At 37.4% G+C, this 27936-nt stretch overlaps 1 pseudogene; it reads left to right on the forward strand.

Moving 5' to 3' along the window:
- Window positions 1–474: 474 nt before the first annotated feature.
- On the forward strand, window positions 475–25268 carry LOC131757586 (52 kDa repressor of the inhibitor of the protein kinase pseudogene; annotated as a pseudogene).
- The last annotated feature ends 2668 nt before the right edge of the window (window positions 25269–27936 follow it).

Below are 27936 nucleotides of genomic sequence, written 5' to 3' on the forward strand. Positions count from 1 at the left end.
AGCTCTCCTGGTTCTTAGGCCTCTGAACTCAGACTGGAACTAAACATCCGCTCTTCTGGGCCTCCAGTTTGCTGACTCACCCTGCAGATCTTGGGACTTGCCAGCCTCCATAATCAGGTGAGCCAATCAATACATATATACTGGTTCTGTTTCTCTTGTGAACTCAGACTAATAAAAAGGAGTGAAAATTATACAAATAATGATAAGAATTAAAGAGAGAAAGTTCTAGGAAGAAAGAGAAGCGGTACAGAGATCTGGAAGCAGAGGGTATAGCATCTTAAAATAATTGAAATAAAAATTACAATAGCAAATATTTACTTAGTACTTACTGTATGTCAGACCTTGTTTTAAGTTCCTTTCACATGTTACCTCATTTAATCCTCACAACAACCTCATGAAGTAGGTCCAGTTATTATCTCAAAGTGCAAATGTTGAGGCACAGAGAATTTAAGTAACTTGCTCAAGGTCACGGAGATGGAACGAGAAGAACCAGGTAACACAGCCAAGTGTTCTATCTCCAGAGTCCATGCTCTTAACCATGACTCCTTCACTTCTCTACGGGGCTGGTGAGGAGAATGAGGAAGTGGTAAAGAGAAACGCCAGATAATAGGGAACCTTGGAAGCCCCGTTGAGGCATTTGAGCCTTTCCCTAAAAGCAGTGGGAACCACAGAAAGGAAGGTTTAAAGCAGAAGAGTGACAGATCAGATTTTAACAGATACGAAATAATTGCAGGGAGGAAAATGGAATGGGGATAGCAAGACAGGTGATTTTTGCTTTGATACAAGATTTTCTCTTTTGACCACTTTAATTGAACATTTAAGAATAGTTTAAATTACTCCAGAAAAATCCGTACTATGGGATTAAATGAAACCATGTGTGTAAAATTCTGAAAATTGTAAAGCAGTATAGAACTTAAAGGATTTTTCATTCAATAAAAAAGTACTCCAGAAAATATCAAAAGCAAAAGTTCAAACAATATAAACAACTTTAACATAATGTCTTCTTAAAAGGGTAATTATCATGCCACTCCCTTCAGTCATCTCAGGATGCTGTCCCAAGAATATTCAGAAGTTCCTGGTCACTTAAAAGAGCAAAGATGGGGGAAAATGGTGTGTGAGGAGGATAAGAGATATGCAGGAGGGTAGCAGGGGACTAACTTGCTCGAGAGCAGCGGATCAGAGAATGATGAAGGATGAAGTAGGTGGTGAGAATGGAAAAAGGAGACAGGAGATCATCAAATGAACTGGTGTGTAAATGCGATAAGCCAACAGCATACATGGGATAAGTCAACTAAAATCAATCTCTTATTTGGAAATTTAAATAGAATTTAAATTTGATAGAAGTCCATTGCTGTCTACAGCTGATCCAGAAATGTTCCAAAGGCCACACATGTAGCACTGGGCCATTTGGAACAGCCATTTGCCAAGGGAAAGTTTAGCTTCTTAGACTCAGCGTATAATGATTAAGCACAGGAAATCAAATAGTGGGTTGAAGCCAAATTTTACATGAGCATCAAGTATTAACCATTAAAGGAGTCTGAACAGATATATGTTTTTTATTTTAAAATGCATAAAGGGATTAGCCAATAAATTCTCCACATGCAGTTAATGATATCAAATGTTCTATTATGGGGAAAACATCAGAATACCCAGTCCTATTCTTAACTGAAAACATCAGAAGGTGTCCACAACAAAGCCTTCGCAGAGAAAGTCTCAGAGAAACAAAGTCGCAATAAATATGCCCCTAGGCTGCCTCTAGTTTTGTTTTCATTCTTAAGGGTTGCTCGTTAAATACCATTGATAAAAATAGGAAATTCTTGCCAAGGCTTTAACTTGATTTATAGCAATGCTCCTTGAGTGATAACATGTGTTTGACATCCACGATCCCTCAAGAAAGATACTTCGGGCTTCCCTGGTGGTGCAGTGGTTGAGAATCTGCCTGCCGATGCAGCGGACACGGGTTCGAGCCCTGGTCTGGGAGGATCCCACATGCCGCGGAGCAACTGGGCCCGTGAGCCACGGCTACTGAACCTGCGTGTCCGGAGCCTGTGCACCGCAACAAGAGAGGCCGCAATAGTGAGAGGCCCGCGCACCGCGATGAAGGGTGGCCCCCCGCTTGCCACAACCCGCACAGAAACGAAGACCCAGCACAGCAAAAATAAATAAATTAATTAATAAACTCCTACCCCCAACATCTAAAAAAAAAAGATTAGGAGACTTGACCACCTGAGACCCTGCACACACCCTAATCTTGTCAGCAACCCCACCCTTAAAAAAATAAATAAATAAATTGGGCTTCCCTGGTGGCGCAGTGGTTGAGAATCCGCCTGCCGATGCAGGAGACACGGGTTCGTGCCCTGGTCCGGGAAGATCCCACATGCCGCGGAGCAACTAAGCCCGTGAGCCGTGGCCGCTGAGCCTGCGCGTCCGGAGCCTGTGCTCCGCAACGGGAGAGGCCACAACAGTGAGAGGCCCGCGTACCACAAAAAAAAAAAAAAAAAAAAAAAAAAAAAAAAAAAAAAAAAGATAGATACCTGAGAGTGTACTTAGCTGCCTTTTTCTGTAGGAAGAAAGTTTCTGAAGACGGTGTCTAACTGCCCTGAGGGGACACATGGCAGAGCTTGGACTGAGCTTTCCTCAAGGGTCCTCCTCATTGTAAGCACAGACTCTAGAGATCTTTTTGTTCAACGTCCTCGTGTTCCTGGGTGTCCGTTACTGGTTTTGTGTCTATGGGGGTACACGTATAGATGTCTGTAATTTTCAACAACTTATTGACAGAAAGAAGCACGAGGGTGCTGAGCTCAAACTCACACCTCTGAGGAACTTTAATTCGGATTTTAGCCTATGTGTTAAACCTCATGAAATTTTATACCGAGAATACAGGTTCCAAGAAAAGCAGTCTGATCATTAAGCCTCTGTCTCATTTCAGACAGGTTTTTTTGAGCCAAAGCAACAGCTTTTTATTTGGTAAGCATCTTTTTCCTAGGCAATATGAGAGCTGACTTTAAAATTTACTCAAATAAAAGTGTGTGTGTATTTTAATTCCAAATTCCATTCTTCTTTCAAATGTATTTTTTGCATGATTTTCAGCTATTCTGCATGAATTAAAATTGCTAGTCTTTTCTTCTCTTCTGATTACTATTCCAGTCCTCTTGGGATTGGCTCTGTTACATTAAAAGGATTTTACTTTATTTTTTCTTTACCCTGGATCTGCTCCCCTGAACTTGTTCATTTAGACTTGTTCATTTAGATTATTCAAGCCTAAATTGAATAATCAATAAATTATTGATTATTGAATAATCAATAACTGATTATTCAATAGGGAGATATGGTCACAAAAATATTGATTATAGATCACATGGATTTGTGTGGCTCTCACAGGATGTGGTATAAAAGTAAGCTAAGGGCTTCCCTGGTGGCGCAGCGGTTGAGAATCCGCCTGCCGATGCAGGAGACACGGGTTCGTGCCCTGGTCCGGGAAGATCCCACATGCCGCGGAGCAACTAAGCCCGTGAGCCATGGCCGCTGAGCCTGCGCGTCCGGAGCCTGTGCTCCGCAACGGGAGAGGCCACAACAGTGAGAGGCCCGCATACCGCAAAAAAAAAAAAAAAAAAGTAAGCTAAGATGGGCAATTCTTGTTTTCTGATAAAGTAATTGAAATCTTTGAATAATAAGGGTTTTTTTTTTCCATCTATAAAATTTGGCTTGAATAGGATTTCTTTCCCTGACAAAGTACTTTCGAGAATTGTATTTTAAAACAGAACATGATCCCAATAGAAGAATAAGCCAAGAACATGAACAGACCTTTCAAAGAAAAGGAAATGACCTTTAAACACATGAAAAGATGTTCAACTTCATGATCATATGAGAAATGTACTTAAAGATTATAAGGGAATGACTTGTTTTTTCATCTATAAGTCTGGAAAAGATTTAAGAGTTGGCTATTACCCTATTTTGACAGAGATAAGAAAACATACACTATGATATACAGTTGAGATGGTATAAATTAGTTCAACTTTTGAAAGTCAATTTGACAATATTTGTCAGTTTAAATTATAAATATCCCCTGCTCTGAAATTCTACTTCTAGAAATTTTTCCTGTAGTACATGCATAGAGATGTTTGTACACAGTTATTTGTTATAGCATCCATGTGTCAGAATACTATGGAGCTCTTAATAAGGGAGAGCTGAAAGGATTGATATGAAATCCACTCCAGGTTATATTAACCGGCAAAAGGAAGATACAGTACAGTATGTAGAGTGTGTTACTGTGTGAATAAAAGAAAATGTCTCTATATGCATATATACGTTACATATGTATGGGTATGAAGTATAAGAAACTGGCAAAATAAATTGCCTCTGGAGAGGACTGCCAAACTGAGGAACTAGCAGACTAAAGTGAAATGGAAATTCACTTTTTACTGTGTATCTTTTTCTCCTGTTGGGATTTTTTTTTTTAAAGCATCAGCACTATCTTGCATTTTTTTTAATAGCATTTAAAAAAAAATAAGAAATTATGCACTTATCTCCATGATGGTATGTAAAAAAATAATGCCAATATGTATAGAGGAGTTCTATTTACCTGCTTTAACTTGATAAAGACAATATAAAGCCCTTTTTAAAATGCACATTAATGATCTTAAGTCTTTGTGATACTACAGCTGATTAAAAATGATCTCAATTTAGACAACTTATTGTTTTGTCTACATGGCAAAAACACTTGTGATACCCCTGTGTTTTCCAAATCAATGCATAGTCAGAAAATTAACATCCTCTTACAGGGCCTCATACAGGGATGTGCCTCACTATGAGGTCTGTTTCCTCCTGTCCTTTCATACTATCCTCATTATTTCTCACTTAGACCAGGAGCTGGTCAACTCGTTCTGTAGAGAACCAGAAAGTAAACATTCTAGGCTTTGTGGGCCAAGAGGAAAAATTGAGGATATTATCTATGTGCTTATATAACAGAAGAGAAAACAAAATTCTCCAATTTTTTACTGAATAAATTAAAAATATAATAATTATTGAGAAAAAAATGTAATGTAGATCTACTAATGAGAAAAACAGAATTCAGGGAGATAAATTTTGCTTAATTGGGGTTCAAGGTTAGTGTTACTTATCATCAAGTCGATTGAAAATGTTTACTTGTAAAAACCTTTCTTATCTCCTGGGTCCATTAAAAAGAGGTGGTGAGTCAGTCTGGGCACAAGCGCTGTAGTCTTCCACCCCTAATTTTAAGGCCAGTGTCCTCACCAACCAATCTACCTTCTTGTCTCTACTATTTTGACAAGTGGACCCAATCTGCCTCAGAGATACTGCTAACCTCTAGCGTGACCACCCACTCTTCTGCTTCAATCTCGCAGTAATTTCCCACCACTCAGACTGCAGAACAAAGCCTGAGCCCCTTGGCCCATCACGCCAGGTCCTCCCAGCACTCTCCTTGCTGGGTCTCAGCCTCATCTCCTTCCTTTCCAGCCCTCAACCCCCCTCCCATCCCAGACACACAGGCACTTTTTGCTGTAACAACTCTGAACTACTTTCTGGCACACCGCATGCTGTTGTACCACCTCATACCTGCTGCTCCCCATCCCCCCACCCCACCCCCCGCCATCCCCATCAGAATAACAATTTCACCACCTCCGTAGTTTGCCTGCACTTCCATTCTTGAATGGTTAACATTTATTGTATTTATTAGTAGCAGATTTCTATTGCCTTTCCTATGTCTGATTTATCTATCTCTAGCCTCTAGAATATGCCTAGAACACAAGAGTTTCTCAATAATTTTTGTTAAACTGAGGTTTTATCAATGACAAAGCAATTATGATGGTGAATACGGCTGAGTCCATCATCCACCCACTTAGCAGGTATGATGTTAATAACGTCCCAAACTTGTATTTTTTGGGTTACATAATTAGGCGAACCCTTCAGCACTAGCGTCATCAGTCATGTTCAAACATCTGAGAGCTTTCCCTTTTGACTGAGATGTCTAGGCTTTTGCAAGCGCTGTTGTACTTAAAGGCTAAAACATGTTCACAGACATAGTCCCAAAGGCCAGCTCTCCAGATGAGAATTCGCTCATAAAAATATATAACACTTGCAGGAGGAGTTTAAGCTTAAGTACTCCAGCACTGCTATATAATTTACTCCAAACCCAGAGCAGATATGGAGGATGGGGGTGAGAAGAAGAGGTCAAGAATAAATCTTTCTAGAAAAATTTTATTGAAGTATAATTGGCATAGAACATTATATTGGTTTCAGGTGTACAACATAATGATTCAGTATTTGGATATACAGCAAAATGATCACCACAAAAAGTCTAGTTCCCATCTGTCACCATACAAATTTAACTTTCAGGATTTACTTTCTTGGCAACTTTCTTGGTATGCTCTATGATGTTACTGACTGTGGTCACCACGCTGTACCTTACATCCCCATGACTTATTTATTTTATAACTGGAAGGCTGTACCACTTGACCCCCTTCACCTGTTTTGCCCACCCCCAAACACCCCTCCCCTCTGGCAACTACCATTCTGTTCTCTATACCTATGATTTTGATTTTGTTTTGATTTGTTTTCTAGATTCCACATATTAGTGAAATGATGCAGTATTTGTCTTTCTCTGTCTGTCTTATTCCACTTATTGTGATTCCCCCAAGTTCCATCCATGTTGTTGCAAATGGCATGATTTCATTCTTTTTTATGGCTGATTAGCATTCATATATATATATATATATATATAATATGTAGATATATGTGACATCTTATTTACCCATTCATCCATTGATGGACACTTAGGTTCTTTCCTTATCTTGGTTACTGTAGATAATACTGCAATGAACATAGAAGTGCATATATATTTTTAAATTAGTGTTTTAGTTTTCTTCAGATAAATATCCAGAAGTGGAATTGCTGGGTCGTATGGTAGTTCTGTGTTTAATTTTTTGAGGAATCTCCATACTGTTTTCCATAGTGGCTGCACCAATTTACATTCCCACCAACAGTTTGCAAGTGTCCCCTTTTCTCCACATCCTTGCCAATGCTTGTTATTTCTTGTCTTTTGGTCACAGCCCTTCTAACAGGTATGAGATAATAGCTCATTGTGGGTTTAATATGCATTTCCCTATTAATTAGCCATGCTGAACATATTTACATGTGCCTCTTGGCCATCTGTACGTCTTCTTTGCAAAAATGTCTTCTTAGATCCTCTGCCCATTTTTCCATCAGGTGTTTGTTTTGTTGTTGATGAGTTGTATTAGTTCTTTATATAAAGAACTAATTTGGGATATTAACCCCTTAACAGATATATGATATGCAAATATTTTCTCCCATTCAGTAGATTGTCTTTTCATTTTGTTGATAGTTCTCTTTGCTGTACAGAAGCTTTTTAGTTTGATATAGTCCCACTTGTTTATTTTTGCTTTTGTTAGCATTGCTTTTGGAGTCAGATCCAAAACTTCATCACTGAGACTGATGTCAAGTGGTTTACCACCTATGGTTTCTTCTAGGAGTTTTATAGCTTTAGGTCTTACATTCAACACTTCAACCCATTAGGAGTTAATTTTGTGTGTATGGTGTAAGACAGTGGTCTAGTTTCATTCTTTTGTGAATAAATCTTTTTAAAGTGCTAAAGAATTCATCCACACTCAAAAAAGAATCACTACTCATTTGCACAGGTACAATTTTCTGTTATTGCTATTGTTCTCTTCATGGGTTCCAGGAAGAACTCTTCACGAAAATATTTTAGTTTGTGCCTCCATATAGATACAGTCACTATTGTGGATAATTTGGGGGACTGTGGAATGCCAAAGTATTTCCCATCAGTTGTGAGTTTCTGTGTGCCAGCCTACAATAAAATAGCATGCAATAAAATTCTCCAAGTGATCATATTTTCTGATAATGACTGTTTAGGAGTTCCATGGCCTTTGCCAAAGCTGGACCTTGTGCCTTGGATGTTCTTAGTCCTAATCTTCATGGTTTCAAATCTTACTCATGGTTTCAAATTCTCCAACATGCTCTGGCTTGCATGTCATGGAAGTACATTCAGCCCTCACTCTAATATGTCCATTTAGTTTACATGCTTAACGTTATCTCACTATGAGCTTCTTAGTGACCCAGTTCAATTCTTGAAAGGGAGAGAAAAACTGATTGGCATAAATTGGGTCTATTGTCCAATTCTGATCTAGACAGCTGTGGCCTGAGGGACAAATACAACACAAGGGTACCCTAAAAGTTGTGAAGATGCTAAGATGCTAATGTGAGAGAGGATACAAATGCATGAGAAATGCCTAGGCAATTGTGGTTAGGCATAAGGGCATGCACAGAAACCGTGCGCCCCTCCACACACACACACAGTCACACACACGCAGACCCCATAATTTCTTTGTTTTGAATTAATTTAGTCTGGGCCTCCTTATATGAGAAACCTTTTTGTCCATCATTTTGCGTTTTGTTTATACTTCAGACTATTGAGAGTGCAAATAAAATTTTTTTAAATACGTAGCCCCATCTTGTCCAATGCATCCAAAGATAAGTAAACAAACATAATAAGAAGCATCTCACGGAGGGACTACCGGGCACCTAGTAAATGGGCATTCAATGGCACGCCCACTCTCATAAAAACATTTGTTTTGTCTATTGATTCATGATACTGTTTTTAAAAACTGACTATACCAAGCTCATTGTCACTCATGGCTCAGCTAATTCAAACAGAATGGCACTAAAAAGAAAACTGGAAGAAAGTACAAGTACTGAGTAAAACCTCACTGAACCATGGATGTAACCCCGTGATTTGCATATTCAGTTCTCTAGTTTGGTGCATATAATACCTCCCAAGTGTACATGGAAACAGTAAATAGAGTTTTTTACTTAGTTACATGATGGAACCTTAGAAACCCAACTCAGAGTTCCTTAAAAAAAACAACGTCTGTGACATTACACTCATGGACTGTCTCCTATAGCTCAGCCAGCAAGACAAACTCAATCTGGGCATGTTTCTCAGGATTCTGAGTTCTAGTACAAGGCTTCCAAACAGTGTTAATGATGAGTCAGTTGAAAATGTAGTGTGGTACAGACCACATAGAAGCCACTTAAATTTAACAGCAGGAAAGCACTGAAACCAGAGAGCAGACTAGAGGCAAACTGTAGTTGACCCCGTTAAAGGTAGCCTGAAGTACTTACAGTCTCTTCTGGTCTGCCAAATTAATTCCTTCAACCTACTCCTCAACTCAATCTTTTTTTTTTTTTTTTTTTTTCTGAGATGAAATCTATCCAGAGTTTCTCCTTGTTGTTAATATTATCAATTTTTTCATCAAAGTTTGTACAAATAGACTTTCCCTTTCTTTTCCACTTCAAATTTTCTTTGTAAAAAAACCAAGGTCCCCCTAAGAAGCATTTTAATATTCTTTTTTACTTACAGTTTTTAACTTTGAGTTGTCTTTTCTTTTAATATCTCCCAATATCATCCCTTTCTGGCATTTAATAGCTGAAACACTCAACATTTCAAAAGTACTCCTTTACCAATAATATACATACTTGCTATTTTTTTCCTGTCTTTCATCTTTCCTAAGTGATCCCTGACTTTCTTTTTCTTTCCAAATATTTGTTCGAAATATGTCTTTGTCCCATTGTAGTCAAAAAAAATTTGTTTTAATTTTTCCCTGATGATTTTCCATATCTACATATGTACAAACATTTGTGAAATGGTCCAAAAATCTAAAGCCCTAAGCAACATAATAATCAAAAGAAAAAGCCCCAGACATAATTTGTTGTGCATAAAAGTTGGTAACAGCCTCTGACTCCCTCAGAGAAAGCTATCATAACATTAATTAGGATCATTTTTACATTCTAATTGTTATACTTTGGGTTAATTAATAAAATATTGACAGAGTGTTTAAACTTCTGTCAAAATGACTAATGGACCCAAAGCAGTTAAGGGCTACTGATCCAAAAGAAAATTTCAAATTTCTCCAAGTATATCTCTGAGAAATATCTGTTAATATAAACACATTTCTCTGTCATTCTTCTTTTTTATTGGATTGCTTTACAATGTTGTGTTAGTTTCTGCTGTACAGCAAAGTGAGTCAGTTATACATATACATATATCCACTGTTTTTTATATTTCCTTCGCATTTAGGTCACTGCAGATCACTGAGTAGAGTCTCTGTAATTCTTTTTACCTGAATATATAGTAAATATTGCAATACTCAAACCTTAAGTTAAAGTTTATTTCACAATAGTTGTGCTTTCAAAGAACTACATTTTAGACCACATAGACTATTCTGCAGTAAAGATAATAGGGTATATTCACTGAGTCCTTTTTAATTTATTTTTTTAATTGAAGTATAGTTGACTTACAATGTTGTGTTAGTTTCAGGTGTACAGAAAAATGATTCATATATATATATATATACAGACATAGTTATGTATATATAGATATATATAGATATATATCCCTGTGCTTTACATTAGGTCCTTGTTCTTTATCAACAGTCTTTAATATGTGCACAGCACTGTTCTTGTGTTTACACAGTTGAGGGAGATGGTCCTTCATGAGTATCTCATGCCCCTATATGCCTTGCTAGGTATGCCAATAACGCAAGGCCTTAATGGCCCATTACCCAAGCCATTTCTCAGGGTTGTAATTGCAGCAAGTAACACTGAGGAATGAGATAATATCTCCCATTAGGACCAAGAGCAGGCCCACTTACTAGCTGCTATAAAACAGGTGGATTTCCCAAGCTTAGTGTTCCCTGGCTACAACATAAACCCACTGTGTGCATAACGTCTACCTTGATCCTCTACATGCAAACCTGATACTCATACTGCTTGCTGACCATCAGTAGTGAAGTCCTTTGTCTCTGACCCAGGAGTTTGATATGTTTTGCCAACATACGTGAAAAAATAACAGTATAATTTATTAGCTTTTAAGTAGGGTAAAATAAAATTCCGGCCCCTTATATAATCAAATCCCAGCCCCTTATATATATGTATGTGTGTGTGTGTGTGTGTGTGTGTGTGTGTGTAATTTAATCTCAAAGTATTTTAAAAGGTAAACATTACTCTAGCCCCCTTTTTATAGATAGGGAAACTAAGACAGACATAAGAAGTTCAATCATTTACTCAAAGTCACACAGCTGGTAAGGGTTAGAGCTAGGATTTGAACCCTGGCCATTTGCCTCCAGAGTTCATGATTTTAACCTCTATGCTTTGTTACCACTTTAGGAGACATATTATTTCATTTATCTTTTATATTTTAAAAGACCTTTAATTCCTTTTCTTAGCAGTACAAACTATACTAAAATTTTTATCTTAAAGCAATATTCCCAATGTAATGAAACAGAATGACATATTTGTACAGCCAAAAAAGGGTTTTTTTTTTCCCCTGCCAAAATATTCCCAGAATTTTTGTATCTTTCAACAAACAGTAAATAAAAAGAATAATGCAAAGCAATATTCTTCCTCTCTCCAGACCTTCGTGTCTAGTCTCACACATTTTCCCAGGCCAAGCTCAAGGGCCATTTCCCCAACAAATCTTCGCTAAATAACTGCATATGATCCCTCCCGCCTGTTTAGCATTTTCTTTCTAGCTGGAACTCAGCATCTTAGCCCATGCATTCTCCTTAGCTGGTGTAGGTCACCTCCCCTTCTAGACAGTCAGTTCCCTAAAGGCAATTTCTACTTATGTTTCACCTTTTCTCCTTCACACCTCTGAGCATGATGCCTTGCAACTGTTAACAAGTACTAGTTAAAAAACCATCTTTAGTATTTGATAAAAAATAATAAAGTGCAATGTGAAATTTTTAATGTTTTTTTTTACAAAGAATATTTGTAGCATACCAAGATTTTTAAAATCTCTGCTGTGATTGCCTGACAGCGACATTAAGGTATTCCCACTATAAATTATAGGAAAATTTACTGAATTTATATTTCCTGATGCTTTATTCTAATATACATGCTTCAGTTGAATGTTCTGACGTTTTGTGGGTGAGAAATGTGTATTTTCATCATGTTTTCCCGCTTAACAGCACATGATAGCCATCACAAGGAGATTTTTATCACATCACACCTCTTCTGCCATTAAAGCCCACGCCTGGCCTCCTCCTCTCCAGTCTCCTCCTCTCTCCAATCCATTCCACTACCAGATGGATCTTCTTAATATCCTACTTTCTCTACACTGTGATTCTACTCAAAAATTTATAGTGACTCTCCATTGACTATAATATCAATCAGAACTCCTTGAGAGCCTGGCACCCGAGTCCAAATTTAACACAATATACCTAATGACACTTATTGCCTGCTTCCTTTCTACATGAAAACATTACTTCAGTCAAATTGACCTACTCCCTATCTAACACATGTCCCTTGCATTTCTCTGCTGCTTTTTCCATCCATGAGATGGAATACACACCCTTTTCTGTACATCTATATCTTACACATTCTTCAAGGGCAAAATCTAAGGCATGCTTTTCTTAACACTCTGGTCAGGAATATTGCCTCTATTCTCACATTTTTCCCCATGGTGCCATGATAAATTTACTTTATTACACGTTATCCTTTCTACCTGAGGGGTGATTATGATGTATACTGAAATGTTTGCACTCTACTAAATGTCATCTTTCAAAGATTTCCCTCAGGGACTCTTCCAATAATGCTCACATTGTTTGAAATACTACAGGAGCTCTTTCCTGGTAACAGCAGCCCCAGCTACACTAGAGAATTAGCCTCTTTATTTTACAATCTCTTCTGGTTTTTATAAAAGAAAAAAGTGGCCCAACCTGATCATCCATCCTCTTTCTCAAAATCAGCTAGCTGCCAATGATTTTTTATTGTCTCTTTAAAAAAAAAAAGTGTCTTCTTTCAAAGGGAAAAAGTTGACCACCATTGAGGACATCCTAAAAAATGCACCATGGGTTCTAAAAGCATATACTCCTTGCCATGAATAAAAAAGAAAATCCGGGCTTCCCTGGTGGCGCAGCGGTTGTGAGTCCGCCTGACGATGCAGGGGACGCGGGTTCGTGCCCCGGTCCGGGAGGATCCCACGTGCCGCGGAGCGGCTGGGCCCGTGAGCCATGGCCGCTGCGCCTGCGCGTCCGGAGCCTGTGCTCCGCAACAGGAGAGGCCACAACAGTGAGGCCCACATACCACAAAAAAGAAAAAAAAAAAAGAAAATCCCTCCCTTAGATTAATTGATAAAGTAAAACTAGGTCAGGTCTATCTCCATTTACTTTAGTAACCAGAAGTTCCAGTCACCCTGCAGAGTCCTTTAGAATTCATTTGCATCACTTTTGGCAATGACTTAGGCGGTGGTTTTCCCATTAAAAAACCTTTTTTCCAACTGACATGGCATGAAAAGGTGAAATATTTTGTCGCATTTCAGACCGTGCAATAATAAGAGGGCACATTCCACTGCCTGAAATTGCAGACAAGTGTGCTTGCAAATCCTTCCTCTGTGGCCAAAAGAGCAATGGAGATTTTTTTCTACTATGGAAGGATTGACTATGAATTTCCTCAGTATTTCTGCCACTTCTAAAGGCAACACAAGTGTTCTGTGGTCAGCTGGGTTAAATATATTAATGTTATACGTCTGTGTATATGTGAATGTAAGACCACTGTCAAGTACGTCTTCAGACAGAAAATTAGTGACAGTACATCTGCATTAAATAAAACCTAACTTCATTGCCTTTCTCAGAAGGTCTGTGGGAGGATAATATGCTGCTACCATCATTTCCATTTGGTTTCATTTGTGGAAACTGAGCGTCTTCCAGCTTTTAGATGATCTCTAACTTTACAGAAGCCAAAAGTACAGTAAGCTAAGAAGACTTTCAACAAGAGCTTACTGAATTTTCCATGAAATTTTACTGAATAAAATCTAGCAAAAATTCTTTTTTGGTTACTTCTGATTTTCCAAAGAAAGCATATTAATTTTACCCATCATTTCTTTTTTAAAAAATCAATTTATTTAAGTAACCATAGAACTTTAATGAAAGATTTTATGATTCCTACATCTTATATTCCCAATATTATTTTTTAATTTTTTAAAATTTATTTATTTATTTATTTATTTATTTAATTTTTTTGCGGTACGCAGGCCTCTCACTGTTGTGGCCTCTCCCGTTGTAGAGCTCAGGCTCCGGACGTGCAGGCGCAGTGGCCATGGCTCACGGGCCCAGCCGCTCCGCGGCATGTGGGATCTTCCCGGACCGGGGCACGAACCCATGTCCCCTGCATTGGCAGGCGGACTCTCAACCACTGCGCTACCAGGGAAGCCCCCCAATATTATTGACATAAAGAAATTATAACAAAGGTTTAGAAAAAATAGTTTAAAAATCATTAAAGAAATGCAAAATTTTGCATTTGTTTTATTTTGATGTAGTTTTCTTCATAGCATGCTGTCACTCTTTACCCTCTTACCATACTTTGTTATTTCTTCATTACAATTACCTAATTTTATATTATACATTCTTTTGTTTTATCTGCTTATAGTTATCTGTCTCTCTTCTCACTAGGATATAAGCCCTATGAAGGCAGGGAGTTTATCTTCCTCATCATGGTATTTCTAGCACCAAGAGCAGTATATGTAGGTCCTCGCTAAATATTTACTAAATGCATAGATGATTTATTTAATTTACAGTAAGTTCTAATTTACATAAATTTGTACATCATATCAGAAACTGGGCTATAGTCTTGTAATAGGGGCTTATAACTGGGTGTCTCTGAATTTATACAGCAAGATTTTTGTATATGCATCTCATGATTTTCATAAGATTCTCTCAATAGATCATAAACCCCCAAGGGACAGAGGGTTGTTGCTACAGGGGGAAAAAAATGAGGAGAAAGTATCAGCTATGACAGGAAATATCTGGAACTGAGACAATGGGGAGAACTAGCCACAAAGGCTACAGGACATAGGAAGGGGCACCCTTGCACCCCATTCTGAATATTCTCCAATGACATTTTTCTGGAGATTCAGGATCAGAATAGAAAACACCATCATGATGGAGACACATAGAAGTGAATTATAAAATCCTAGAACATAGTTTTATATGCTCAAAGGAGTTCCCTTTATCTATCTGTCTCTGACACATGCATCTAACTGAAACACTGACAGTAGCTGATACATTATGATCTGGAGCCCCAAATCCTCAACTTTTAGAATCTCAAAAATTAGTTTACATTAACTATTTATTTCATACCACACTATAATTCATTTAGTGTTTTCTGGGAGTTTTGACCTTATGTCTTTAAAGGTTGAAATTTGTTTGGGCCAATATGCTACTGGAGGAGATTTGGCAAACGTTAACAAGAAAACAAATTCATAAAATATCAATTTGAAAACAAATCTGTAATCCTATACAAGCAATAAAAACTGAAAAAAAAAATCTGATTCAACCCAGAAAACAAAGTACCATTCAAGCGCTGCAGGTAGTAAAAGTTAGCTATTCTTTTTAAGCAAATTAAAGCGTCACATTAGTTCAAATCAAACCAGAAATTACACATTCTCAGTAAGAGTCCAAACTTACATATTAGTTCACAAGGCAAGATGTTGTTAATCCAGTGCAATCACAAAAACAGTATGGCTTTCAGCACTAACTGTAAATTACCTCAGTGCACACTGAACCCTTGCTGAGGGAAGAGTAGGGCCTGATTTATTCAAGTGTTGTCTCATTTCCTTTGCCAATAGTTTCACTGGGTTTACTCCTTTTTGTTTATTTGATTTTTCTTTTTCCTTTATAATGTCATTTCATTGGATATTTGGGCTGGTAACAGAAGTCCCTTAAGTTAGCTTTAAAGAACAAGGGCATCTTTTTATTCCCCTTTTGTTTACCTAATAAGTAGGACAGCCTTCATGCTTGGTTGATTAAGCACTTCAACAGTGTTATCAAGGACCCAGGTATTTTGCATCTTTCCACAAGGAAATCATCAGTGTCAGCTTAGCAAGATATCCAGGGCAGTTACAAATGCTATATGCAAACATGACAATTTCAAGAGGAGATAAGAATACTCTGAAGAGAAACTTTTCCCAGATTACTGACAGCAGGGTTATCCTCATGTTTCACTGGCCCTGATTAAGTCATATTTCTGATCTAATTACATGCTCCATCTTCTCCTGGTTATGATAGTTGTTTTCCCTTTTCTTATTGTCAGTTTGTGTTTCCTCAGGTAAGCTTTGATATCTTAGTGCTAATTAGTAAAGTGATAGCACTTAGCGTTGAAACTGCAGACCTTTAGACCTTTCTAATGTTTGTGAAGAAATATCAGAAAGGTCTAAAAAAAAAGATGTATCCTCTCTCACTGCAACTATAGAAAAGCAGTTATTATTTTGCATCATAATGTCCATGTTAAATTTAATTCTAATAAAGAAATTTTTTACAATAGATGAACTTCAGCAATGGTTATATATTATAAAAAATAACCTTTAACCTCGAAAGGGTTTGTAATTCTGATTGGTTTATTTCATAACTTGTTGTCCAGGTAATGGTATTAAATTGACCTCACCGTATTCTAAAATGTATAAAAGTTCGTGAGCTTGTTAGGCCACAAGAGGTTAATTGACACTTTCTTCTTCTCCCAAATGCATGGAGGTAAAAACAAATAAAAGATATGAGTTTTTCGATATCTGATTTAAGAGAGAGAGAGAAAAACTATTCCCAAACAAACAAAAACTGAGTTTGTCAACAACAAAACCCAAATAAAGTAAATACTAAAGAGAATTCTTCAGGCAGAAGAAAAATCATCCTAGAAGGAATAAGGAAATGCAGAAGGAATGGAGACCAATGGAAAGATAAATAAAAATGAGGGCAAATATAAATAAATATTGACCATATAAAAAATAGCAATGAGGGAACTCCCTTGCAGTCCAGTGGTTAGGACTCCATGCTTTCACTGCCAAGCTGGTTGGGGAACTAAGATCCCACAAGCTGTGTGACACAGCCTTAAAAAATAATTAATTAATTAATTAAAAAATAAAGTTCCTCCATATCTTTAAAAAAAAATAGCAATGACATGTATAAGGGTTAGAATATATATAAAATTAAAAATGTGTGCAACAATAACAAATGTGATAATGAGTAAAAAGGATTTTAACGTTGTAGTATTGCTTGGGAAGTAGGAAAAGCACCAATTTATATCAAACAGAGTAGTCCCATTGAAATATAATGCAAGCCACTTACATAATTTAAAATTTTCTAGTAGTCACATTCGAAAAAGTAAAATGAAATTGGTAACATCAATTTTAATGTATTTTATCTAACCAAAATTATGAAAATTTCAACATATAATCAAGTTTTAAAATATTAATGAGATATTTTACATTCTCTTTTGTACTAAATCTTCAATATTCAGTATTGTATACTTACAGCAAATCTCAACTCAAACTAACCACACTATAAGTGCTCAGTAGCCACATGTAGTGGCTACTATGTTGGACAAAACAATATTAGACCTGAATAAGTCAAGGAACTATCTTGCAATCCTTACAGGAATCACTAAAAGTACTAAAAGTAGAAGAATATATAGCCCTCAGGTGTGAAAATGGAAAAAAGTGGAATATTAAGTAAAATTAGTAGAGTAACCAATACTGATGGTGCCCTGCCCAGATCCCCTCTAGCTGGCCAGTGTACCTGCACTCCAGCTGTTCTGAGTGTTTGCTGCTAATGGCTCACAGTTTCCCTTATCTGAAGAATTGTCCTTAACCAAAAGGGAATCAGCTTCCCCTGGAGGTTATGCTCCTGACCCCAAGAGGAAGTCAAAGGCAATGACTGACTGACACAGGGCAAAAAGGCCTGGCACCTTGGCAAAGGTTGGACCAAAGGAACTTAAAACAAGTGAGACAAATAAAACTATTAATGATATAGTTGATATAAACCCAAATGTATCAGCAACTAAATTAAAATATAAATGGTCTGAATATTCTAGTTAAAAGATAAAGATTGTCAAATGATAAAAATATTTTAAAGAAAACCTAACTATATGCTTCTTATGAGAAAGAAACATATCTTATATATAAAAAGACTCAAAGATATACTATACAAACACATACCAAGAGAAAACTGATTTTGCTATACTAATGTCACATAAGATCTACTTTAAGGCAAGAAACATTCCTAGAAATGAAAGAAATCTTTAATAACAATAAAAGGGTCCATCCACTAGAAAGATACAAAAATTCTTTTTTATGGACTTACTAATACAGCTTCACAATACGTAAAGCATAACTGACAGGTTTAAAATGAGGAATATACAAATCCACAATCAGAGAGGCAGAATTTATCACATCTTTTGGATAATTGATAAAACAAACATCCAGAAAATTAGTAAGGCTATAGATAATCTGAACAGCATCATTAACAAAGTAGAGACATTGTTTTGTTAAAATGCACCAAAAAATGACAGCATACACAGTTTTGGCTAGTATATATGGAACATTTATAAAAATAGACCGTATTTGTGGCCCAAAAGCCAAACTCAACAAATTTAAAAGGACTCCAATAATTTAAATGTATTATTTGATCATAGTGGAATAAAGGTAGAAATCAATAACTAAAAGATTTTTAAAAATCCTCAAACATCTAGAAATTAAGCAACATGCTTCTACATAACTAATGAGTTGAAGATGAGATTATAATGTATAGTAAAATACTTGAACTGAATAATAACTGAAATATAATATTTTGAGACATGTAATTTAGCTATCACTGTGCTTAGAGGGAAATCTATAACTTAAATTCATATCTTAGGAAAGCAAAAAGCCTGAATATCAATTGTTTAGGTATTCATCTCAAGAAATAAGGAAAGAGTGGCAGGGACATATACACACTATCAAATGTAAATTAGATAGCTAGTGGGAAGCTGCTGCATAGCACAGGGAGATCACCTCTGTGCTTTGTGACCACCTAGAGGGGTGGGATAGGGAGGGTGGGAGAGAGGGTGATGCAAGAGGGAAGAGATATGGGAACATATGTATATGTATAACTGATTCAGTTTGTTGTAAAGGAAAAACTAACACACTATTGTAAAACAATTATACTCCAATAAAGATGTTAAAAAAAAAAAAGAATAAAAGTAAAGAAAGAAATGGAAAAAAATAAAGATATTGATGAGATAGAAAAAAAAAAGAGATGAGACTATTCATTTTTTCTATTTAATTTTATGTAAATTGTGGGGTTTTTTTTCAAGGAAGTTTTCCATTTCATCTAAGTTGTTAAATTTTTTGGTGTAAACTTGTTCATTGTTTTTTCTTATCACCTTTCAATACCTATAGATCTTGTATTGATGTTCCTTTATCCTTCCTAATGTTAGTAATTTCTGTCTTCTTTTTTCTTTGTCTTTATCAGTCTTGCCAGTTTATCAATATTAATAGTCTTTCAACAACCAAAAAAAAAAAAAAAAGAAATAAGGAAAGATACCAAATTAAACTCAAGAAAGAGTAAAGAAGAAAAAATAAAGATAAGAGTAAAAATAAGTAGTAATAAAAATAATAAACAATAAAAGGACAAAGATAAATAAGAAACATACATGCAAGAGAAAAATCAACAAGTCAAAAAGTTGATTACTTGGAAAGACCAATAAATTGATATTGGTCTCCTAGTCAGACTAAACAATGAAAAGCACAGAAATCACAAATAACATATATCAAGAATGAACAGGGAACATTACTATGGGTCTCAATAGATGTAAAGAAATTTTGATAAAATGTAAGACCACAGCAGGAAAAAAATAACCCTCTAGGCAAACTGGGAATAAAAGGATTTTCTGTAACAAAAAAATATTTACTGAAAAATGCAAACCAATAAAAAAAGGGAATTACCTTAAACTGACAAAGAATATTTATTTTAAAAAAACTATCACAAAAATGATACTTAAGTGTGAAATATTGAAAACTTACCCCTAACTTTGGGAATGGATGAGAAAAGATTGCCCACTATTAGCATTTGTATTTGACATTGCACTTCAAATCCTATCCAGGATGGTAAGAATAGATTATTGATTGATTGATAGCATCGATAGTTGAATGGATGAATAAATGGTGATATATTCATACAATGGAATACTATGCTGCAATGAAAAATAAACTATTTCTACATAAAAGAATATGAATCAATCTCATAAACAAGGTGATAGACTAAAGAAGCCAGGCACAGAAAGGTATATACTGTATGATTCCATTTATAGAAAGGTCAAAAATTTGTAAAAATAAATTGGTGGTAATAGAAATAAGGATAATAGTTAACTTGGTGGCAATAATCACTAAGAAGGAGAAAAGTGGAACTTCTGGGACACTTGATTAGTGCTCTATTTCTTTTTTTTTTTTTTTTTTGCGGTATGCGGGCCTCTCACTGTTGTGGCCTCTCCCATTGCGGAGCACAGGCTCCAGACGCGCAGGCTCAGCGGCCATGGCTCACGGGCTTAGTTGCTCCGCGGCATGTGGGATCTTCCCGGACCAGGGCACGAACCCGTGTCTCCTGCATCGGCAGGCGGATTCTCAACCACTGCGCCACCAGGGAAGCCCAGTGCTCTATTTCTTGATCTGAGTATTGATTACATGGGTTTACACTTATAATTTGTGATTCTTCTCTCTCTCTCTCTGATATATATTTTTTAAATTTATTTATTTATTTATTTTTGGCTGCGTTGGGTCTTTGTTGCTGTGCACGGGCTTTCTCTAGTTGCGGCGAGCGGGGGCTACTCTTTCATTGTGGTGCGCAGGCTTCTCGGTGGCTTCTCTTCTTGCGGAGCACAGGCTGTAGGCATGTGGGCTTCAGTAGTTGTGGCACAGGGGCTCAGTAGTTGTGGCTCACGGGATTAGTTGCTCTGCAGCATGTGGGATCTTCCTGAACCAGGGCTTGAACCTGTGTCCCCGCATTGGCAGGCGGATTCTTAACCACTGCACCACCAGGGAAGCCCTGATATTTTAAATAAAATATTTATTTGGAAACAAAAATGTATAATACCTATTAGGTGTCCTTGTGTCTTTCCTGAGACCCATGAAAATATCTATTTGTTACAGAAGGCAGATTAAACTTTGTGAGACAATCTACTAAATTATTTGTTCTACTTACCTTTTAGAAATATATTTTAGAAAGAATATTTGATGTTTATTAAAATAAATAATGGCTATATTGTACAAATACAGTCACCATTTAATAACAACTGAAATGTAGAGAATAGAGAAACTGTAAACCTGGTCACAAATGACTTTAGATAACCTCTTAAGTTTTCATTATTACTTCTCACACTAGGAGTCTGGTCTTCGAAATATGCTGGAAAGGATTTTTTCTAGTAGTGAGAAGGAAAGATGTAAAGTTTAGATCCATTACCTGGTGGAGGCAGCAGAAATCTTTGGAATGTGAATGAGGTGGGCTAAGTCATTCGGCTAATGAGAACCCCAGCACTGTTTCAGTAATCTCATTATGTCTTTTTTATGTTATGCAGCTCCCTCTATAGTGTGTGTGTGTGTGTGTGTGTGTGTGTACATATATACATATGTGTATATGTGATATATAATATTATATAAATTATAGGCGTACAATAATTCACAATGTTTAAAGGTTATATACCAAAAAGCACAATGAACAACAGTCCTCCAGACACTGTTTAGTTGTGACAGTGAGTGCTCTATTCCTCTAAAAGAAATAGTTTTTAAAACATCTTCTCTCTATTTTTCTATTTTGATGGAGATCATTGTAGGTTACAAGAAGTCTGTGGAGGCTTGTGGGATGAGTAGAAAGTGTGAGAAGTGCTGACTTCTGTTGAAGCAGTTGGGGCCTTAAGATGAATGGGGTTTCTGACCTACCATACTACATCACTTCTGGCTGTATCAAATTTATAGTTACTAAGCACCACAAAATTTTTGCGGCAGACTTCTTTTGCCCACGGCCTGACACAGAAACATATGAAAACTGAGTTAAATGTTTGGTTTAACCTCAAAGCATAATAGTCCATTTATACACCCAGAAAAAAGATGGATGAACATGTATATAAAAATATGAACTTTTTTTACAAATCAGTTTCTACCCAAAACAAGAAAAATTATATAATAAAATAGTTTTTTCTGCTATAATAGAAGACTTTTCCTCTCCTCTCTCTTGTCTTTTCTCTCTCTCCTCCAATTTCCCTCCCTCCTTCACTCTCTTTCTCCCTCCCTGTCTCTCTCTCTCTCTCACGCACACACACAACACACACAAAATCTGATTTTACAAAAAGCATAACTGCAATTCAGATGCCATGGGAAGACAGTAGACAAATGATATCATAAATTTAGAGAGTGCTGTTGGAAAAATGTCTGGTATAAACAAATGGGGGAAGCTGCAATGTATCAAACTGGGCGATTCTGCTCTTTCTTCTCTAAAGCACAAAGGATATCAGAGTGGGAAAAGCAGCAAATCCTCCTTGGAAATTGAACCGCAATGGAAATCATCCATAAATATTCACACAATAAGTTCCCTTTTAGACAAAAATGTTAGATAGAATTTAAACTGAATTTTAGAGATAATCTGTTTTTTTTTTTTTTTTTTTTTTTCGGTATGCGGGCCTCTCACTGCTGTGGCCTCTCCCGTTGCGGAGCACAGGCTCCGGACGCGCAGGCGCAGCGGCCACGGCTCACGGGCCCAGCCGCTCCGCGGCACGTGGGATCTTCCCGGACCGGGGCACGAACCCGCATCCCCTGCATCGGGAGGCGGATTCTCAACCACTGCGCCACCAGGGAAGCCCGAGATAATCTGTTTTTAATGTTAAAACCTCTGGAGTTTTTTTGTTGGATGATTGGTGGATCGTTGAATAAGTGATATGATAAATAATAGTCTTGAGTCACAGCAAACCTTGACAGGCTTACTCAATAATCAAATATTAAAATGATTTCGGCCTGCCCCTCCCCCCGGCGCGCCGGCCCTCACGAGCCACCGGCGGGCCCGGCTCCCCTCCCCGGCCCATCGGGCTGGCGGGCGGCCCTGAGTAGGCTGGGACGAGAGGGCTGTGCCGGCCGGCGGGCAGACGACGATGCTGAACCTCTGCGCGGATCCCCAGCAGCTCGCGGAAGAGCCCGCAGTCGGACCTGGCCTTTTTCAGGTTCCCGCGTGATCCAGCCAGACGCCAGAAGTGGAGAATTGCAGGAGAGCAGACTTAGAAGATAACACACCTGATCAACTAAATACACATTATCGATTGTGTGCCATACACTTTGAGACTTCTTTGATCCGTAGAACTAGTCCTTACAGGACAGTTCTTCTAGATAATGCAATACCAACAATATTTGATCTTACCAGCCATTTGAATAATCCACCCAGTAGACACAGAAAACGAATAAAAGCGTCGAGTGAGGATGCAATCAGGACACTGAAACAGAAAAAAAAACTGATGACACTTCTGAACAGGAACCAAACCATAAGGAAATAAACAACAGCAGTGTTCAGAACCCCAGTGCAGAAGAAGGGGGGTGAAGAGCAGGATGAAGACATTTTTCCTTTAACCCTTGAAGAGAAGGAAAACAAAGAATACTTAAAATCTTTATTTGAAATTTTGATCCTTATGGGAAAACAGAACATACCTCTGGATGGTCATGAAGCTGATGAAATCCCAGAAGGTCTCTTTACTCCTGATAACTTTTAAGCACTGCTGGAGTGCCGGATCCATTCTGGTGAAGAGGTTCTGAGAAAGCGCTTCGAGACAACGGCAGCGAACACATTGTTCTGTTCGAAAACACAGCAGAAACAGATGCTAGAGATCCGTGAGAGCTGCATTCGGGAAGAAACCCTCGGGGAAGTGAGAGGCTCTCACTTCTTTTCCATCGTCCCTGCCGATGTGGTGGACATAGCAGGGGAAGAGCACCTGCCTGTGTTGGAGAGGTTTGTTGACGAAGCTTGCGACCTGAGAGAGGAATCTGTGGGCTTCCTGCCTTGTGAAGCTGATGCAGAAATTTTGGCTGTGAAATTTCACACTACGGTAACTGAGAAGCGGGGATTAAACATGGAGTACTTGGCTTACATTGTGTCCAGTGGATTTGCTTCCAAAATGAAAGTTGTTGCTTCTAGACTTTTAGAGAAATATCCCCAAGCTATCTACACACTCTGCTCTTCCCGTACCTTAAATATGTGGTTGGCAAAATCAGGGCCTGTTACGGGAGTATCTGTCGCATTAGGAACAATTGAGGAAGTTTGTTCTTTTTTCCATCGATCACCACAATTGGTTTTAGAGCTTGACAATGTAATTTCTGTCCTCTTTCAGAACAATGCAGACAGGGACAAAGAACTGAAGGAAATTTGCCATTCTCAGTGGACAGGCAGGGATGATGCTTTTGAAATCTTAGTGGACCTCCTACAAGCACTTGTTTTGTGTTTAGATGGTATAAACAGTGACACAAATGTTAGATGGAGTAACTGTATAGCTGGCCGAGCATTTGTACTCTGTAGTGTGGTAACGGATTGTGATTTCATCGTTACCATTGTTGTTCTTAAAAATGTTCTATCTTTTACAAGAGCCTTTGGGAAAAATCTTCAGGGGCGAACCTCTGATGTCTTCTTTGCAACCAGTAGTCTGACTGTAGTGCTGCATTCACAAAATGAAGTGATGGAAAATATCGAAGTTTATCATGAGTTTTGGTTTGAGGAAGCCACAAATTTGGCACCCAAACTTGATATTCAGAAGAAACTCCCAGGGAAATTTCGCAGAGCTCAGCACAGTAACCTGGAATCTCAGCTAACCTCTGAGAGTTACTATAAAGAAACTCTAAGTGTTCCAACAGTGGAACACATTATTCAGAAACTGAAAGAAATATTCTCAGAACAGCACCTCAAAGCTCTTAAAGGCTTATCTCTTGTACCCTCTGTCATGGGACAGCTCAGATTCAATACATCAGAGGAGCATGATGCTGACATGTACAGAAGTGATTTACCTAATCCTGACACGCTCTCTGCTGAGCTGCACTGTTGGAGAATCAAGTGGAAACACGGAGGGAAAGATATAGAACTTCCATCCACTATTTATGAAGCCCTTCATCTGCCAGACATCAAGTTTTTTCCTAATGTTTTTGCATTGCTGAAGGTCCTATGCATTCTTCCTGTGATGAAGGTTGAGAATGAATGCTATGAAAATGGGTGAAAACGTTTCAGAACATACCTGAGGAACACTTTGACAGACCAAAGTTCAAATAACTTGGCTTTGCTTAACATAAATTTTGATATAAAACACGATTTGGATTTAGTGGTGGATACATATGTCAAACTCTATACAAGTCAGAGCTTCCTGCAGATAATTCAGAAACCATTGAAAATACCTAAGAGACTTTTAAAATAGGCTTTCTCTTACATTTGATATTTGAAAAAAATCTGTAAGAAATTTGAAAATATCTTACAGAAAAGTTGCAAGGTGTACGTAGGCCACTTAGTCACTGAATATCTTGACCTGTAGGCCTCCCATTGAGTACATTAGTCATGGATAATCTGCCTGTTTAAATGGCCCGTTTGAACTCGCATGGTTTGGAGACCTAACTGTTCTTCCAGAAGATAGCATTGAAAGTACCATGTTACATTCTGTGTGATCTCTGCTAATGGCACTTTGGAACTGTATTAGTTAAGTCATTTTAGACATAACTTTTATCATGGTGGATCTAATTGTCAGGTATTGAGTTATCAGTTCTTTGAAGAAATAAGTTTTGAGGAGGTGTGGGAGGAAGGAATACATTTTATAAAACATTACAGTGAAGCTCATGACTGACCTTTGCATAGTAGGAGTTTTAAGTATGCTGTTAAAAGTCTGTAAGGGACAGTTAAGAAAATTATCAGACTGTAATAGAAACATGTGAGCTCACCAAACAAGGATTTCCGTGTAGATTTTGTCGTTATCACATGAGGTTGAAGGAACAAGTTATAGTCAAAGTTTGAATGGAAGAGCCTGCCATTGTCGTTCCACATGTGGTTCTCGCTGTTTACAGTCCTTTACTGAGCCTGCATCTTCATAAGCTTTTTGACGGGTACGTGTTGAGCACTTCTGTCTCACGGTCAAGACAGGGTCAGAGGCCACGGATACTGACAACTGGTTTGTCTGTTTTCTTCTGTCCTTTTCCATGACTGTATCTACTGCCTCATCTTGATTTACAAGCAACACCTAGAAAACCTACAAAAATAAGTTCTTTGTGGTTTATCTAGGAATAATACAGAAAATATTGCTGTTATTTTTGGTGAAGAAAATCAATTTTTTATAGTTTATTTCAACCTAAATAAAATGTGAATTTTGTTTAAATAAATAAATTAATTAAATGATTTCAATAAACAGTTATACACTGTATACACATAACACATTACTTTTTCTTTAGTCATTTATCTTTTAGCGTTATCAAAATAAGAAAAGTAAATTGTATATTTACTGTCATTTCTAACATTTTTTTATTTCTTGTATAGATCCAAGTTTCTGTCTGATAGCATTCCTTCTACCTAAAATACTCTTTTAACATTTCTTGTAGTGAAAGTTTGCTGATAATGAATTCTTTTTTTTCCTTGTCCATAAATTCTTTATTTCTCTTTCATTTTTTAGTGATAGATTAACTGGGCCCTGATTTCTGAGGTGACCATTTTTTTCTCTTTCAGTGCTATAAAGATGCCCCTCTATCATCTTCAGGCTTAGATAGCTTCTAATAAGAAGTCTGTTGTAACTCTCACCTTTGCTCCTCCATGTGTATCTTTTTTTCCACTGGCTGCCTTCTAGATTTTATCTCAGTCTTTGGTATTGATGTGTCTAGGTGTTTTCTTCCTCCCTCCTACGCACTTCCCTCCCTCCCTCATATTCTCTCCTTTCTTCCTTCCTTTCTTTTTAGTATTTATCCTACTGGGTCTTCTATGAGCTTTCCAAATCTATGGTTTAAAATCTTTCATTGTTTGAGGGGAATGTTCTGCCATTATATTTTCAAATATATCTTCTCCCCATTCTCTTTTTTCATTTTGGAATTCCAATTGCTCATATATTAGACTATTTGACATTGTCCCACAGCTATTGGATGTACTGGCTTTTTCCCCCCCTCTTTCTTTGTGTTTCGTTTGAATCATTTATTTTGAGTGATCTTTATCTTATTACTATATCTTTATTTCTGGCATTTCCATTTCATACTTTCTTATGGTTTCCATTTCTCTGCTAAAATTTTCCATGTGTTCTTGTATGTTCTTCTTCTTTTACACTAAAACCTTTAACACATAACTCATAGTTTTCTCTTTTTAATACCATGCCTATTAGCTCCAACATCTGGGTTCTGCAGATTGCATTGTCTCCTGGTAGAAAGTTGTTTTCTCTTGAATTTTTGTGAATCTCATCATTTATGGTTGAAAGCTGGATATCATGTGTAGGACAGTAAAGACTGAGATAGATATAGGTATAGGTATAGATATAGATATAGACATAGACATAGACATAGACATAGATATAGATATAGATATATGCCTGGATTGGGCACACCTCTTTTTCTACTATACATTTAATATGGGGAGTTGCATCAATCTAGTCAAAAGTTGAGTAGGGTTTGGGTTTTGCTAGCTCAATGTTTTTACCTTCTGCACACTATTGACTTTAGATTCCTTTAGAATTACCTGTACTTAAGGTGGGGGTTGAGTTTCCAAAGAATATTTTTCAGTGTTCCATTTTCAGTCTCAAGTTTAATCTTCTTCTGTGAACATAACCTCAAAGGAGGTCTCTCTTTATCTTCTTGCCCTGCCCCCAGTGATAGACTGCTGTTACTTGTTTTTCAGTGCTAGCAAGCCTGGTGGTGGAGGGTGGGAATATTCTCTATTTCTCCCTTTATCTTCAGTCTTAGGCAAGACCTCTCTCTTGTGTCTCACAGAAAGAGATTTTTCAGTGATTCTGCCCCTTGGCCAGTTGTAGTTGACCTCTAATGGTCTGGGCCAAGGGAAATTCCTTTCCTTCCCTCAGGTGTTGAAGGGTTTTTTTTTTGATCCCTTCCCT

This window comes from Kogia breviceps, chromosome 5 (genome assembly GCF_026419965.1).
Source record: "Kogia breviceps isolate mKogBre1 chromosome 5, mKogBre1 haplotype 1, whole genome shotgun sequence".
Taxonomy (NCBI): domain Eukaryota; kingdom Metazoa; phylum Chordata; class Mammalia; order Artiodactyla; family Physeteridae; genus Kogia; species Kogia breviceps.